At 42.8% G+C, this 8806-nt stretch overlaps 1 pseudogene; it reads left to right on the forward strand.

Moving 5' to 3' along the window:
• Positions 1-769: 769 nt before the first annotated feature.
• Positions 770-2374, forward strand: LOC138394443 (cyclic GMP-AMP synthase pseudogene; annotated as a pseudogene).
• Positions 2375-8806: the final 6432 nt, after the last annotated feature.

Below are 8806 nucleotides of genomic sequence, written 5' to 3' on the forward strand. Positions count from 1 at the left end.
CAAGCATATGAAAAAATGCTCAATAGCATAATCACCAGGGAAATGCAAATAAAAAACACAATGAGATATCATCTTACCCCAGTTAGAAGGGCTACTCAAAATACAAAAAGTAACAGATGTTGGCAAGGATGTGGAGGAAAGGGGACTCTTATTCGCTGTTGGTGGGGATGTAAATTGGTACAGTCACTGTGGAAAACAGTATGCAGATTTTCATTTTATTTAGTTAGTATTTTTCATAGGCAGTGTTCAATGACCTACAGTATGGAGGTTTCTCAAAAACCTAAAAATATTACTACCATACCATCCAGCAATTTCACTAGTGAGTATTAATCCAAAGGAAAAGAAATCAATGTATCAAAAGGATACATACACTCCCATGTTTACTGCAGCAAAGATCTGGAATCAACCTGTGTTCATCAACAGATAAATGAATAAAGAAAATGTGATACACAGACCCACACACAAACACACACACACACTGGAATATTATTCAGCCACCAAAAAGAAGGAAATGACATCATTCGTAGCAGCATGAATGGAACTGGAGGTGGTTACATTAAGTGAAATAAGTCAGGCACAGAAGACAAATCTCAAGAGTTCTCGGGCAGCGGCCACCCTCTTCCCGGCAGGGCGTGGCTTCCCCTTAGGTGTCCCCTCCCTGGCCGCAGACGCTAATTTCCTGCCAGATATTTAAGTTTCGTTTCCCGCCGCCACTGCTGGTTCTTCCTCCCGCGGCTTTTCCCTAAAGCTTATTCTTCTTTCGGGGGGGCAGAGAGCGCCAGCCATGGACCCTCGGCGCGGGAAGGCGACGCGGACAGCTTCGAAGGCGGGAGCCGCGGTCCCCAAGGTTTTGGCGCGGAGTTCGAGGGGCGCCCGGACGGAACCCAGTGAGTCTCCAGCGGCGCCCAAGGGCGCCCAGCCCAGCGCGGGGAGGGGCGGCTGCGCCAGGGGTTCGGGGTCCCGGCAGAAGAAGAGCGCCCCGGACTCCAAGGAGAGCCCGCAGGTGCGCGCGCCCGGGGCCCGCGCCACGAAGTCGCCTGTGCGCGCGGGGGACGCGGCCAGCGCTGCCGGGGCGCAGGAGCAGGGGGCCCGGGCGCAGGGGCCGGAGCCTCCCGCCGTCCCAGGGCCGCCCCTTCCCAGGGCTGGATCTCGCCGGGAGGCGGGTGCGCGCTGCCCCCGGGAGCAGAGACCCCCGCCCGGGCCCGCGAAGGTGCCCGGCTCCGGCCCGCCCGTTCCGGCCGCGAGTCTCGGCCGCAGGGAGGCGGCGCCTGGGGGCTGGAAGCTGCGGGCCGTGCTGGAGAAGTTGAAGTTGAGCGCCCCGGTGATCTCGGCCAAGGCCGGCGAGGTGAACCGAGTCGTGGACCACCTACTGCGGAGACTGCAGAACCGCGAGTCCGAGTTCAAGGGCATGAGCTTCGTGCCGCTGCGCACCGGGAGCTACTATGAGCACGTGAAGGTTGTTGCACCCAATGAATTTGATGTCATGTTTAAACTGGAAGTCCCCAGAATTGAACTGGAAGAATATCGCAACAGTGGTGCGCATTACTTTGTGAAGTTGAAAAGAAATCCGAAAGGAAATCCTCTGAGTCAGTTTTTAGAAGGGGAAATATTATCAGCTTCTAAGATGCTGTCGAAGTTTAGGAACATCATTAAGGAAGAAATTAAAAACATTGAAGATGCAGATGTCACCATGGAGAGGAAGAAAAGAGGGAGCCCTGCGGTAACGCTTCTTATTGGACAACCTGAAGCAATATCCGTGGATATAATCCTGGCTTTGGAATCAAACAGTAGCTGGCCTGCTAGCACCCAGGCAGGCATGCCCATCAGTGAATGGCTTGGAGCAAAAACGAGGACCGAACTAAGACGACAGCCAGTTTACCTTGTGCCCAAGCACGCAAAGGAAGCAAATGGCTTTCAAGAAGAAACGTGGCGTCTGTCCTTCTCCCATATTGAAAAGGAGATTTTGGGAGATCATGGAAAAACTAAAACATGCTGTGAAAAAAAGCAACAGAAATGCTGCAGGAAAGGTTGCTTAAAACTAATGAAATACCTTTTAGAACAGCTGAAAAAAAAGTTTGAGAAGCGAAAAGAACTGAATAAATTCTGTTCTTACCATGTGAAAACTGCCTTCTTCCACGTTTGTACCCAGTACGATAAAGACAGTCAGTGGTGCCCCCAAGATCTGGAATTGTGCTTTGATAACTGCGTGACATACTTCCTTCAGTGCCTCAGGTCGGAACAGCTTAAGCATTATTTTGTTCCTGCAGTCAATCTGTTCTCTCCGGAGGAAATTGACAAAAGAAGTAAGGAGTTTCTGTTCAAGCAAATTGAATATGAAAGAAACAATGGATTTCCAGTTTTTGGTGACTTTTGAGATTATGTTTTTAAAAGCAGTCAAGAATAATAATTGGAATGTTTGAAATCTGTCATAGCGATTGTTGACTAAATGATTGTAAATCATTATTAAGTTCTGAGTTTGTTGTAATGAAGGCTAATGAGTATTCTAGGACAGAGATTAGTCAAGGAATAAGAAGCAAAAGGAGTACTTAAAATCTAAAAACATTAGCAGATAGGAATGAAAAAAGGATAAAGTACATATCTCTTTAATTAAATTTATCAAGTCCTTTTTTTTTTTTTTTTTGAAACAGAGTCTTGCTCTGTGGCCGGGGCTAGAGTGCTGTGGCGTCAGCCTAGCTCACAGCAACCTCAAACTCCTGGGCTTAAGCAATCCTCCTGCCTCAGTCTCCAGAGTAGCTCGGAATACAGGCATATGCCACCATGCCCGGCTAATTTTTCTATTTTTATTTGTCTGGCTAATTTCTTTCTTTCTTTCTTTCTTTTTTTTTTTTTTAGTAGAGATAGGGTCTCGCTCTTGCTCAGGCTGGTCTGGAACTCCTGATCTTAAGTGATCCTCCCACTTCGGCCTCCTAGAGTGCTAGGACTACAGGCATGAGCCCCTGTGCCCAGCCTATCCAGTACTTATTGAACACCAGTTCTCACCTGGCACAGGGGTATGGAAGGCTGTGGGAAACAGTATTAGAAATGATCCTTGCCTCCATCAACCTGCTAGGCTTTGTTCAACATACAAATACATTTGAAAGCAATGCCCTGTCCTATATGTTAGGATAGGAAAGAAGGAAATGAAAACGTCAGTTGTACATTTTCTCTGCCTGTCTCAGGAATTACATGATCTTATAGGAAAATATAGGGGACTTTAATACATATGACTAAATATAAAACATAACTTTTTTTCTTTGATTTTTATTTTCAGTAATACTTTTTATATGTGTTTCTGAAAAGGTAATGCATACACATGGTGCCAATCTCAGAGAAACGGGTGTGCAGTAAAACATGACCCTCTCTCCTCTGTGCTCAGGCAGCATTCCACCCAGAAACAACTGGTGTTTGTTAGATTTTTCCTGTTCATATATTCTGCACATTTGATTGTTGGCTAGTTTATCTTTATCTCCTTGTTTTGTATAAGTTCTTTATATAGTTTGGATACATACCCTTTGTTGTCTATGTAACAAATAAATTCTACCATGTGGGTTGTCTTCACCTTTCTTGGTGTCTTTTAGTAAACAAGGTTTCAAAATTTTAATGGAGCTGGAAAAAATACCACGTCCTCACTCATATGTGGGAACTAATGAAGTTGATCTCTTGGGGGTAGAGAGTTGGGGGAGGTATCAGAGGGTGGGAGGGACGCACAGGTGTGGGTGTGGGATGGAAAGGCTGTTGGGTGCTCACAGCCAGGGTGGAGAAAGATTTCCCACACAGAGGTTAAGATATATCAAGGTTAAAAGTTTATTTTATCCTTTAGAAGGACAGAGAGAAGGGGGTGGGGAGGGGAGCAGGAAGATGGGGTGGCATCCCAAAGAAAGAGAAGGGAGATGCCAGCAGTGAGGCCAAGTGGCTTGCTGCTTTTATGGGTGCAAAGAAAAAATAGTAATTGTTGTTGAATAATTATCAGGTAGCTATGGGACGTCAGTTTGTCTGTCTTTCTTGTTTCTTCTGTTCCTGGAGACTTGGTTATCTCTGAGATGGAGTCAGGCTTATCACAGGGGATGTGATTTTGCCCCCCAGATATGGTTTTGGGCAGGAAATGAAAGCCTAGAGTTCATCCCCTGCTACCTGCCCAGGAGCTTGTCAGGAGCACCTTGTGGCTGTAGAAAGAGATTCTAAAGGCTGTGAGCTGGGGAATTTATCCTGGTGCACTAGGACTCATGGGAAAAAAAATGGAAAGATTTATGTTTCCTTTGTCTCTTTTCAGATGTTAGGGAAAACGGAGTCTCTGCAGGTTGGCTGCCGGCAGAGATAGCAAAGAGAGAGCTCATAGGATTGACATTTAGCTGTTATTAGAAAATTGGATATTTTCCTGTTATTTCAGCAAGGCTGCCCTAACATTCCCCCCTTTCTGTTGTTGAAATTAAAATTTCTATTTAAAATGACCTCAGAAGTAGGGAGAATGGGTGGCAGTCCTTCTTTTGTATCTACTTCCAGCTGAGAAGGGGAGCTGAGGTATTCTTGTGCAGTTCATTTGAATTATTAAAGGGAGAGAGTTGGAAATGGATGGTATTGAAAGCTAGGTTAGAGGCAGGATGGGGGTCTCACTGGAGAGAAAGACTCAGGGCCTGAGTTTGGTTCCATATGATGTTGGTAGCCAGCAGAGAATGCAGGGTTTGAAAATGAGAGTGTTAGGCAAGAAACCTAAGATCACACAGGGGGAAGAGAGCTCACAGTTCTGAGAAGGTGGAGCGTCTCTTGGACAGTAGCAGACGGAGATGCCCATGTGGGGCTGGAAAGTGAGGTTATCGGTATTAGGGTTCCCGGTATGGGCAAAGGACTGACCGGCCTAGTAGGTAGGCTGGGCCACGGTGGCATTCATAGAGTGACACAAGAAGTATAAAGAGGAGGCAAAGTGAGGTAAAGAGCCGTATATACCACAGCATATTATCGGAGCCTGGTATCCGTGATGGGCTTGAGTTTTCAGGGAGTTCACCTTTGGTGGAAGCAGGTCTGGAGGGTCTGTAGGTTTGTGTCTGGAGAGATGACTCTAGGACGGGATTCCCAGAAGCTCAGCTGTTGAGGCAAACCCAGCGAGAATTATTTAAAAGCTTAAAGGGGACCCAGTTTTCCCTGGGAAACTCTTGAGTAAAATCTAGTCTCTTGGCTGTAAATGTGGTCCCTTTAAGAAGACATCAGTGAGTTTTTATTGTTGGCAGATAGGCACCAGGTGGGGGCGGAGAAAAAGACCACAAGGGAACAGATCTGAATTTATGAATTCCATTTCTTGAAATCGGCTCTTACGACTTCATACACCTGTCCCTTTTGTGATAACCCTTAGGCCTAGAGAGGATGAGTGAGGTTGAGACAAGCAGAATTTGATAGTTTACATCCTGAAGATAACTTTGTTATTTACGTAATATTTTAATGGCTTTGGAAAACGAAGCAAGAGAATTAGTAATGTTTTAACTAAAAGTTCATAAAAATATTTTAGTTCTTTCCACGGCATCTGTCTAAAGAAGTAAATCTTGGACTGCAGCTGATTATAAACTAATGTTTAAGAGGAATGAAAATTAAAACAGTAACTGTGGATGGGAAAGATCTCACAACAGTCATGATTACAGATTTATGTTATTTTATTAGATTTATATTTATGAGATTTGGTTATTTTTGTGACACATAAGTTTAGTATATATGATTATTATTGATAATATATATGAAGGCCTACTAGAACTTTAGGAATCTCACACAGCCTTGGGGCAGATATTTAGAATATATTTGTATAAATATAACCCAAAGAAAGTTAAACATCATTTCACCTTTGACAATGCTTTCTTGTATGGTTTAATCCACTGGTAATCCTAGTAAGTTTTTTTTGGACTTCTAGTGTCTTCACTATTACAATCTAGTTTGAGGTTAAAAAATGAATGCAGAATTTTGTTCTTGAAAAGCCTGTTAAACATTATAGTTCTAAAAATTTTGTTTAAATAGAATCACAATTTAGTATAAAACAATGCCTTTCATTTATCCAAGAGTGATAGTCCTTAGAAGACTTGAAAGGAAATGTGGGAAGTTATATGGGTGTAAATCTCAACCCTCAAAGTTTAGTTTTTCTAGTTAGTCAAAACCCAAGAGAGATTATTTTGACAAAGCATAGAACCCTTGTCTCTTACAGGCTAGCCACCAAAGAGGCCAAGATAAACTTTTCTATGGTATGACTGTTAGCAGTGGCCATCTCAGACATAGTTCATAGTTACTTTCCTTGATGTATTAATTATGATCCTAAAACATCTAAACTTTAATAACAATTTTAAAAGTAGTTTCATTTATCCAAGGTTACCAAGGTCATGTGAACTAAAAGGCATTTGATTTCTTCTCCTCTGTTGTTAATAAAATATTTTATATAAGCTTACTTTTTCCTTAAGCTAGTTAATTAGAGCTCTTTGACATATTTTGGCAATGAAACATTACAGACACATGACATATATGGACACAGAAACATGTAGACATGTAGACATTTTTAGGTGAAACAAGGCAGGAAGTTCTATAGTTTGAAAGCTCAGAGCATGCCAAGGAAAACGTTGCATGTAAAGTTCCAGTTAAGCTTTTTCCGGAAGGCAGAGAAAGGCAGCTGTACGATCTTTTCCCAGTGTGGGCAGTTGGGAAGCACTAAAAAGGGTTGGCAAAGACTTTATCTCCCAGCAGACAGAGAAACTGTGGACCACACAGGGGGGTTGTATTTTACCTTTCACTCTGATCATGGGGGTAGGAGAGGGAAACAGGGGCCCTGAAAATTCAGGAAGGGGGCGGGGCACCGTGGCCAAGGTTTATAGTCCTAGCACTCCAGGAGTGTGAGGCAGGAGAATCGCTTGAGGTCAGGAGTTTGAGACCAGCCTGAGGAAGAGTGAGACACCCCCATCTCTAAATAGGTTAATAAATAAATGACAATTCCGGAAGGGCAGAGGACGTGGCTCTGGCGTTTGTTCTCACCTGTGCCAGAGAGAGTGACCTCCGGCTCGGCCATCATGGTATGGTGAAGTTGAGTTTGTTCAACTGAATTTCTATATACCAGCAATTAATTAGAAAATGCAGTTTCAAATAGATAGCAATCATAAGAACAAAAAAAAAAGAGAAGATATGAAGTATCTTGTAAAAATCTAACAAAGATTTTAAGACCAGAAGAGAGAAAATTATAAAATTTTATTAAATAACATTAAATAAAGACAAATATAGAAGATAAAACTTTATTAGGAGAAAGTTTAGGTGAATATCTTTATTATTTCAGGATAGGGAAAAATGTATAAAACAAGATTTTTTGGAGACAGAATCCTGCTCTGTTGTCCAGGCTGGAGCTCAGTAGGCGTGATCACTGCCCACAGCAGCCTCCAACTCCTGAGCTCAAGCGATCCTCCTGCCTCAGCCTCCCGAGTAGCTGGGACTACAGGTGTGTGCCATCACGCCTGGCTAACTGTTTTTTTTTAATTTTCTTGCAGAGATGGGGGTTTCACCATGTAAAACAAGATTTTAAAACACTACCCAAGGGGCCGGGCGCGGTGGCTCACGCCTGTAATCCTAGCACTCTGGGAGGCCGAGGTGGGCGGATCGTTTGAGCTCAGGAGTTCGAGACCAGCCTGAGTAAGAGCGAGACCCCATCTCTACTAAAAATAGAAAGAAATTATATGGACAGCTAAAAATATATATATAAAAAATTAGCCGGGCATGGTGGCGCATGCCTGTAGTCCCAGCTACTCGGGAGGCTGAGGCAGTAGGATCACTTGAGCCCAGGAGTTTGAGGTTGCTGTGAGCTAGGCTGACGCCACGGCACTCACTCTAGCCTGGGCAACAGAGTGAGACTCTGTCTCAAAAAAAAAAAAAACAAAAACACACTACCCAAAAGAAAAGATTGATAAAATTGAGTATGTTAAAAGACATTATTTAGAAAAAAGCAAAAACCACCCCATCTTGTCCGGCAAAGACTATCAAAAAACAAAAACAAAAAACCCCAAACAAACCAAAAACCGAAAAGACAAACCTCTAACCAGGAGAAAATATTTGCAGCACATGTGACAAATGATTAAAGTTTAGACCTCTGCTGTCTAATATGGTGGCCACTGACCACATGAGCTTCTTGAGGACTTGAAATGTGGCTAGTCCAAATGAAGATGCACGGTAAGTGTAAAATACACACTGGGCTTCAAAGGCTTCGTATGAAAAAATAAAATGTTTTTAAAAAAATTTTTTTGTTTATTTCAGCATATTATGGTGGTACAGATGTTTAGGTTATATATATTTCCTTTGCCCCACGCAATGAATGTTATTAATATATATGCACTTAAGTGTTGATCTGTTAATACCAATTTGATGGTGAGTACATGTGGTGCTTATGTTTCCATTCTTGTGATACCTCACTTAGTAGAATGGGTTCCAGCTCTATACAGGATAATACAAGAGGTGCGATATCATCGTTGTTTTTCGTGGCTGAGTAGAACTCCATGGTATCCATATACCACATTTTATTAATCCACTCATGTATTGATGAGCACTTGGGTTGTTTCCACATCTTTGCAATTGTGAATTGTGCTGCTATAAACATTCTAGTGCAGATGTCTTTTTTATAGAATGTCTTTTGTTCTTTTGGGTAGATGCCCAGTAATAGGATTGCTGGATCAAATGGTAGTTCTACTTGTAGCTCTTTGAGGTATCTCCATATTGCTTTCCACAGAGGTTGTACTAGTTGAAAAAATAAAATATCTTGTTAATTTTTTTCATATTGATTACATGTTGAAATGAAATTGCTTCGGAT

This window comes from Eulemur rufifrons, chromosome 14 (genome assembly GCF_041146395.1).
Source record: "Eulemur rufifrons isolate Redbay chromosome 14, OSU_ERuf_1, whole genome shotgun sequence".
NCBI lineage: Eukaryota > Metazoa > Chordata > Mammalia > Primates > Lemuridae > Eulemur > Eulemur rufifrons.